This window comes from Carassius auratus, unplaced genomic scaffold (assembly GCF_003368295.1).
Source record: "Carassius auratus strain Wakin unplaced genomic scaffold, ASM336829v1 scaf_tig00217323, whole genome shotgun sequence".
NCBI classification, from domain to species: domain Eukaryota; kingdom Metazoa; phylum Chordata; class Actinopteri; order Cypriniformes; family Cyprinidae; genus Carassius; species Carassius auratus.
In genome coordinates, this window is record NW_020529002.1 from 17,789 (window position 1) to 26,098 (window position 8,310).

The 8,310-nt window shown below is 34.9% G+C and overlaps 1 long non-coding RNA gene across 1 annotated transcript; it reads right to left on the bottom strand.

Annotated features, from left to right (window-relative positions):
- Positions 1-4,074: 4,074 nt before the first annotated feature.
- Positions 4,075-5,393, bottom strand: LOC113100661 (uncharacterized). Its single transcript, XR_003289758.1, has 3 exons — positions 5,360-5,393; positions 5,175-5,261; positions 4,075-4,551 (listed from the first exon to the last, which is right to left on the bottom strand). It is a non-coding gene; the product is annotated as an uncharacterized LOC113100661 (long non-coding RNA).
- Positions 5,394-8,310: the final 2,917 nt, after the last annotated feature.

An 8,310-nucleotide genomic window follows, 5' to 3' on the forward strand; every position in this document is an offset into this window, starting at 1 on the left:
TTATTTTTATTTTTTTATAGGCTACGATTTCAACCTAAATCGTGCAGGTTTAATTTATTTGTTTCTTGTTTTAGGCTAATTAGGCATAAATAATGTTGACAAAATTATACAGTTCTACACCTTTAAACATGCAACAATTTCTTAATCAGTTTGCAGACAAATGGCTTTTTCCCAAATAAGTTATCTGTCAAAATAAAGTACAGGTAATGAATAACAAAAATGCATGTTGTTTTATTAAAGGAATTTTTAAATATAAATTAAAATATAGGCATAATAGTAGTCCTATCATACACTTTATCTCAAGTCTTGATGATTTATGACCCTGATTTATGGCCTGATTTATGGCCTTACAGTCAGTGTTGACTGAAGTGTGCATGGTCAGTTTGGATTGATTTATGACTATATGGCCTGTCAGTCAAAGCGGTTGCCATGCCACTGGGTCCTGTGACCCTTGATTGACATGGCAGAGGTGTGTAAATCAAAAGATCAAAGAGATCTCAGATTTGACTTGTGTTGTGTTTATTACTGGATATATGATGGTTGTATCTGTTACCAGAGCAGTGGGGGGTTTCTTATGATGGTTGCATCTGTAACCAGAGCTGTGGGGGGTTTCTGTGAAGTCCTGTTGTTCACATCTAAAGACAGTGGGGAGGTGTTTGGGTTCTTCCTGGGGAAAAAAAATGGCTGTGCAAAAGTGAGGGTTTTGACACCTTGACAGGATCAATGTTTGTTTGATCTATATGGTGTTAATACTTAGGCACCGACAGGCCACATGCTCCCCGTCTACAAACACATTTGAAAAGGAGGACGATGTCTGGTGTCTTTCCAGGTGAGAATTTCAAAGAGTGAGACAGACAATTATCTAAATCATCAACTAACCAAGCCGCTGAAGAGATAAATAATTGAATGTTATCTGGAATTAATAAAGTCAAACAGGCATTCCTTAATGTTAAGAAAATACTATCCATAATATGTGGTGTTTAAAAGGAGTTGAAATCTCACGTTAATTTTAAAACCAACTCTAAACACACACACACACACACACATTGGTTTTCCATGTTCTATGGGACATCCCGTAGACGTAATGTTTTTTAGACTGTACAAATTGTATTTTGCATCACCAAACATCAACCTTACACTTAAACCTACCCCTTACACAAATTCTCTTTCATTTTAAGATTTTCAGAAACACTTCATTCTGTATGATTTATAAACATGTTTCCTCACGGGGACAAAAACAATCCCCAAGAATTGTGGATATTGCCATCATTGTTCCCCATAACATGGGGTATACCTGAACCACACACACACACACACACACACACACACAGTAAAACTGAGTAAACTAAATTTGAATTATGAGCAAATCATTATTTGTTGTTTTTACGTTGTGTTATGTACGTATTTTTTCATTTAATAATCTAACCTGTAGATAGTATGTGTACTGTAAATGAACAAATATACATTTGACTTAAACTCAGTAAAATAATTACACCTTCCATTTTAAACATGTTTAAAAGATTATACATTGTGTGTCACTAAAGCAAGGCACAATGTCTATTGTCTTAATTATTTTTTAAATAACCTGATGACCAGCATTGTTTCTTTAGATCATTTATGCACACAAGTGCTTTTTTCACACGACTAGAAAACTCTTTGGATGTGTTTGGCAAACATCATTTCTACATCTTAAATGCATGACTGAACTTTTCTCATTCGACAGAAATACTATTTTCTAATTATTTACCCAGCCTATAACACGTGGTGTAAATGTTCTTACCTAGAACAGAAAACATACACTTTGACTATTTGATTATTTTGTAGGCATCATGTAATGTTAAATGGTTTACTAAAAAAAAATTTAGCACCAGCAGCTGTGATTATCAAAATTAAAGAAATGTACAAGCTAAGGATGTTTCAACTATCATCATTTCCTTTTGACTCTGATAAACTGGTAATGAATTTTCTATGCAAGTGACACAATATACAGTTCTCATACTATTTGTGTAGATAGCTGTACTAAAACATTTATGACTATTTTTGCATGCCAGCAGATTATGTCAAGGGTGTTTCACATCTAAGAATCACAATGTTTTGTAAATGACATTTTTCTTACACCTCAAGATTTAGCCATATCAAGATTTTGGACGGCCGTTCACAATTTGTTTGTTGGACTGTACGTTTTTAGGTGATCTTTGTGTGGTGTCATCATAATAGGAATAAATGAAAATTAAGAAATTAAGTTACAGTTTTTCTCTCCGAGATATTTCTTTTAGTGCAACTTTGTGTCTGTCCAAAAAGTGTGATCACATGAAGCATCGACACAAAAATTAAGTCAAACGGTTACACTGAAAGCTGCACACTCGTTTAAGTTTGAGCATGTTAAAGTTTCCACACTCCTGTGTAGATAAATTTTATCCATAACCTTTCGTGTATTCACGTGACCAAATCACTAAGAAAGAGAGTATAGCAAGAAAGCAAATGTTTACAATGCATATAAAATTCAGAATACAATTGTTAAAAAAATGTATGTTGATTTGTAAATGGTATTTTTTATTAATCCACTAGATTAAGTCATCTTGTTCAGATGCAGATGAAACCATTCACATTTTGTTTGTTTGGCCGTTTTTGTTTTAAGACTCCTGTAAGTTCATGCTAATTCTCGCGTGGGAAAGAGAGCTGAGGCCGGTTGCATAAATCTATTTAAGACTAGTCTTGCAAGTTAGTCGTCTAATTTTTTTCTTTAAGACTGGTATTTACTTTTTAAGTCAGTTGCATAATATTTTAGACTGGTCTAATTTAAGACAAAAAAGTAAGAGTGGTTCCCCCTTGACTAACTTTCCTTTACAATCTATGTTGCCATGGAAACGAATAAACTGTCAAGTGCTCTAGATTCACAAATGTGGCCCGACTTTGTCTTGCGGTATGGCACATTTTAATATTTGCTTTTATGAAAGGGCAATAAGAATAGAAAGAGTTTTCAAAGATCGTTCAAACCCATTAGAAGTCCTTTCTGAAAAGGAACTGCTGGAGAAGCTAAGGTTTCCTAGACATGCAATACAAGAACTAGCAATTGACTTGGAGGAGCATTTGAGGCCTGAAACTTCAAGAAATTTTAGCATCTCTCCACTTCTACAAGTATGTCTAGCTCTACGCTTCTTTGCCACAGGATGTTTTATAAACACAGCTGCAGACTTAATTGGGGTACACAAGTCTACAGCATCAAGAATTATTCATCGGGTTGCCTGTGCACTGTCAGGAAGACTTCCACTTTATCCGACTGATGTCTCTACCTTGAACAAGGTGAAGGCAGATTTTTTCAACATTGCAGGATTTCCAAATGTAGTTGGAGCCATTGATGGAACACACATTAGGATTCAAGCACCTTCAACTCATGAGCCATTGTTCGTTAATAGGAAAGGCTATCACAGTATTAATGTGCAGGCTATTTGTGATGCCAAACTAAGAGTGCTCAACTGTGTTGCTCGTTGGCCAGGATCAACCCATGACTCTAGAATTTTAGTGAATTCCCAAATTCATGATGCATTTGAGAGAGGAGAATTGCATGGTGTGCTCTTGGGTGACTCTGGTTATCCACTAAAACCCTGGCTACTCACACCTTTCTTAAATCCAGTCAGTGTGCCTCAAGCTCGGTACAACACAGCCCATACCAAAACAAGAAATGTTATTGAAAGGTGTTTTGGAGTCCTGAAACGAAGATTTCATTGTCTGCATGCAGAGCTCAAAATGAAACCAGAAAAAGTCTGCAACATTATCTGTGCATGCGTTGTTTTGCACAACATGGCAAGGTAATAAATATGTTTTTAACTGTAATTAAAACTCCTAGCTACATATTCCCCAATGATTTTAAATTAAATGAGTAAAATATCATTTTCCATTTAATAGAGATCTTGCACTCCCAGACTTGGAGCATGACCAAATTTGTGAAGAACCCACTTTCGAGATTACTGAGGCAGGAGGGGAAGATGGATCTGGGCGTTACATTCGACAGATGATTGTAGAAAACATTTTCTCAGTTTGACTGAGAACAATGAAAGAATTTATACTTTTAAATTAAGTGGACATATTATAATTTATTAATTGAGACAATACTTACAAAATATTTGATGCATAGTATCAGTACAATCAGCTGAAATATGATATAATCTTCAAATCACTACACATTAACTTACACTAAAATTCTTCAAATCTCTTAAATATCTCTAAAGATTCTGTATGTAAACATTACATATGTAAATTCAAAATTAAATACCAGTACTTATTAAATAGACAATTGTTTGATTAGTTATTGGACAATGTTCGATGAGATCTATAGTTCATGTCCAAGTTTTTGTAGCTCCAACTTTAGCTTAGTTTTCTCTAATTCTAGTTTTTGTATTTCTAATTTTAGTTTAGTCTCTTCCAGTGTTAATATTTGATATTGTTTTTCAAGTATATTGTTCATGGTTATCTTGCTTGGAGCATCTTTCTGTCTCTCGGTGTCTGAGCCACTTCCCACAGGTGCCATTTGGGTGCTGTCCAAATCGTCATCTTTAAAAATAAATTTAAAAAAGAACAAGAACAACATTAGCAAAATTTGAAAAGTAACAGGCACTGTATTTTTTGTTGTACTTTTTTTCTGATAAAATGCACTACATGCTACTTCACCCTTTTGTAGTTCATTCGTTTTAGACAAAAACACACAAAACAATTACTTAGCTATGTAAAATGGGACACTGCATAGACCTCTGTTTTTTTTTTTTTGTGTCACAGGCTATGTGAACACACAAAAAATTTGTGAAACATTGAACAGGTTAAATGGTCTTTATTGACAAAAGTAGTCTGATTATATATAATCTGAAAACACTGTCCTGCAGCAACTAGCCTAGTGATTGCACAGCACGTGATTTCCCCTAACCTGTGTCCACTTATTGTATTTTATAATATTTGTATTTTATCGTAACTGTTTTAAGCAATAAAGTAGCCTACTCGATGCTAGTGCTGCATCTTGAATAAGTCCGCTTAGCGTCGTGCATTCAGCCGTGACTAAATAAATAGGCTACAGCACAGCCGCTTGTGCGTTATTGCTTACTTAAACACTGTTAATCTGTTTTAAACTAAAAACATTGTTGTGAGGAATAGTAGAGGGCTGAAAGATTGAAAGCATAGCTTACCTTCACTTTGTGTTGTTTGGTCATCCTGGCTTGTAACAGGAGCTTCGTCATTTTGAGAGACCAATGTCAGTGTCACCTCGCAGTCAACTATAAGATAATAAGTGTTACTCAATCTAAAACAGAGCAGTAACCTACAGTGTTTAAAATGAAGCAAAAACAATAACCATCGAAACATTATTACTCACGAGACTGTCCAAGCGGGGTTGATGTGACAGCGGTTTGAGACTGTGTATCTTTCACCGCTGTGGGTAACGTCCGCCCGGATACTCCGCTCTCCCCCCCCCCCGGGATTCCCCAAAACATCGGAGATTCGTCTCCGTATATTTCAATGATCATTTCCGTTGTCCTTTTCAATTTAGGAGATGGTCCTCCCCCCGTTGCTGGGTTTTTTCGCTTAAAAATTTCCTTTTTTGCCTCTTGAACCATATTTTTAAACCGTTTTTGAACATCTTTGACGGATCGGTTGACAGATGGGTTGACACTGTTAACTCTTTCCGTAATTGTTGTCCAAGCTTTGTGTTTTTTGCTATTGCCATTGTAATCGTTAAATTTGTTCATTAGAGTCGATTTAGCAGCATTGTATTCCTCTAATATACAAATATTTTCCGCAAAGGAAAACTGTGACGAGCACGAACTGTCGGCCATTTTGTTTAAGTTGTTTAGCGTCTTATTTTTCCCACAAATCACTGCGATTTAGACTGTCTTAATAAAGATAGGTGTGAGCTTATTTTATGCAATGGTCTTTCTTCAGTGACTTTAGTTAGTCAGACTATTTCTTAGACACAGTCTTAAGATAATGACTATGTTTATGCAACCGGCCCCTGGTGTACGTAAGCATCTACAATGTGTGTATGTGCTAAACATCTGTTTCTCCACTTCTGCCAGATTTGTTAGATGGGCTTTTGTTGTAATACAGACACATTTGAGAACTACGATGTTCTCACTTTTGTAATGGTTATAGAAAAATTCAAACATAACTTTTGCATACGTAGCAAAACTGACTAAAAAAATCACTGAATTATGAAATGCAAAAGTGTGTACGGCATTTGGCAAAACAGGATTTTAGCTGTAATGAGCACATAAGACAAAAATTGTCAATGTGTGACTTGTAAATATATATTATTTTATTTTATTTATTTATTTTTAGTTGACTGATCTGTTTACATGTTGTTTTGCAGTTTTCTGATGAAGAGTTTTCTCTCACTGTGGTCAAACATACAGTGCCTGTTCATAGGACTTTTTACAGCATAACTACAGCATAAAAATATTGCCCCTACATCAAGAGCTCTTGTTCATATAGCTGATGATGATGTTCACATTTTTATTTGCCGTACTCGTTAGTTTCAACATTTCTACTGGACATTAAAGAGTAGGCCTATGTGTACTCCCTTTATGTCAGAAGCATTAGCATCTACTGTGTGCTAAGATTTTTCTGTTTTCTAATGTGATTACGTTTAAGATCCATAAGATTGCAATAAACGCCCTTGAATAGGTTATAGACATACTCTTTTATACAGGAAATATGTTTCCACAACAGAAATATGTATTAGAATAACAAATACCTGATAGTGAAATCCTCTCTTCTAAATTATTGTGAAAACTTTTAATGTCGATCCGGCCCACCAGCCGTGTATCTTTTTCATTGTTTTTTAGATAAAGACTATTCCTCGAGTTTGGTCAAACAGGCAAAAACGTGAACAAAATAGAGTACAAGATGATTAAATGATTGTCAAGAGAGTGTTTAAACTGAGATAGTGATGCACTTTAGAGCTTTTTCTGGTCTACCAGTGTCACAAAGACACATAATAGCCACTACCTCAACTTGAAAATGAGTGCATTTTCTGTTCTGACTGTTACACTTAATACAAACCCACCTATTACACTTAAAGTTAGACATTAAAAGTCAAGGATGCCCAGGAACTATTTCCTTTCTCTGTTTCTCTAAACATCACACTGGTAAATAAACCAGAGATCACATGTAGAAAGAATTCATTGAAAGAGGCATGTTTTAGTCCATTTTAGATGGTCTGCACCAACACATGTTTTAGATGTTTTAGGTGTTCATCAGACTAACTGGTTTGATTCGGGAAACACACACGACTGGAACTGCGTGTTGTCATGACTGTCTTTATAATTGATCTACTTTTACTTTTAAAACAACACAGTGAGAAATTATGGTCTTCGACAGCATGGGCCCCTGAAATATTGTATTATTTCTTTGTTTTTCACAAAATATCTAAACATTTATCTATCTTAAAATATTAGTTATTACGTGTTTACAAAGTTGTCGTGTCCGACGTTTACATTTTTAAGAACATCTGATATAGTTTATCATCTTTTAAATTTTATAACATATGTTTCACCAAACCTTGACGCCTGAAAAACGGGTTTAGCATCAGTCCGCATTTCAGTTGTTAGCCAGAAAATGCAAGTGAGCCGATATTTCATTACCGAGATAATCTACATGATGTGAAACTAGCTCACAGTTACATTACAGTTTTGGGTTCTAGTTTATGTTGAATAGTGTTTGATACTGCTCCAAATGTTTAACACCACATTACTCCATTGTGAAGATATGTACTGTACAAAAAGTCTTTCACTGTAGTAGTCCAACTCTGAAACCAGACCAAACAAAAATGAGCTTGAGCCTTTGTTGTGGCAGAATTAAAATGTTTTCTTTTTATCTTTCCATGATTTGTGCGTGTTGTTCTGAACCACAGTTTCATTTTTAACATCACAATCGTATTGTATTGTCATGCATGATTGTAAAGAGTTTTGTGTGTGTCAGTCTCTGGATTTTTTTTTTGCAAACAGAACTGGTGTAATGTTAGCGAGCTCTTTGTGTTCTCTGCTTTACCGTGTTTATATATGTCAGAATTCTTTAAATTTGCTCGATTAAATTAAGTATTTAACACAGTTTTGGTTAATGTGTGTGTGTGAATATAGAGGATATTTACAAATATTTTTTCTTGAAATATCCATGTAACACTCTGAATCGAGACTGCTTCTTTTAAATATAACATTAACACATTTTTCATGAGCTCAGGCCCATTGTTTTATAAACCACGAAAGATTAAAATGTGATTCAACATTTTATTTCAACAATACATTTTTGAATATACATTCATACACTGAA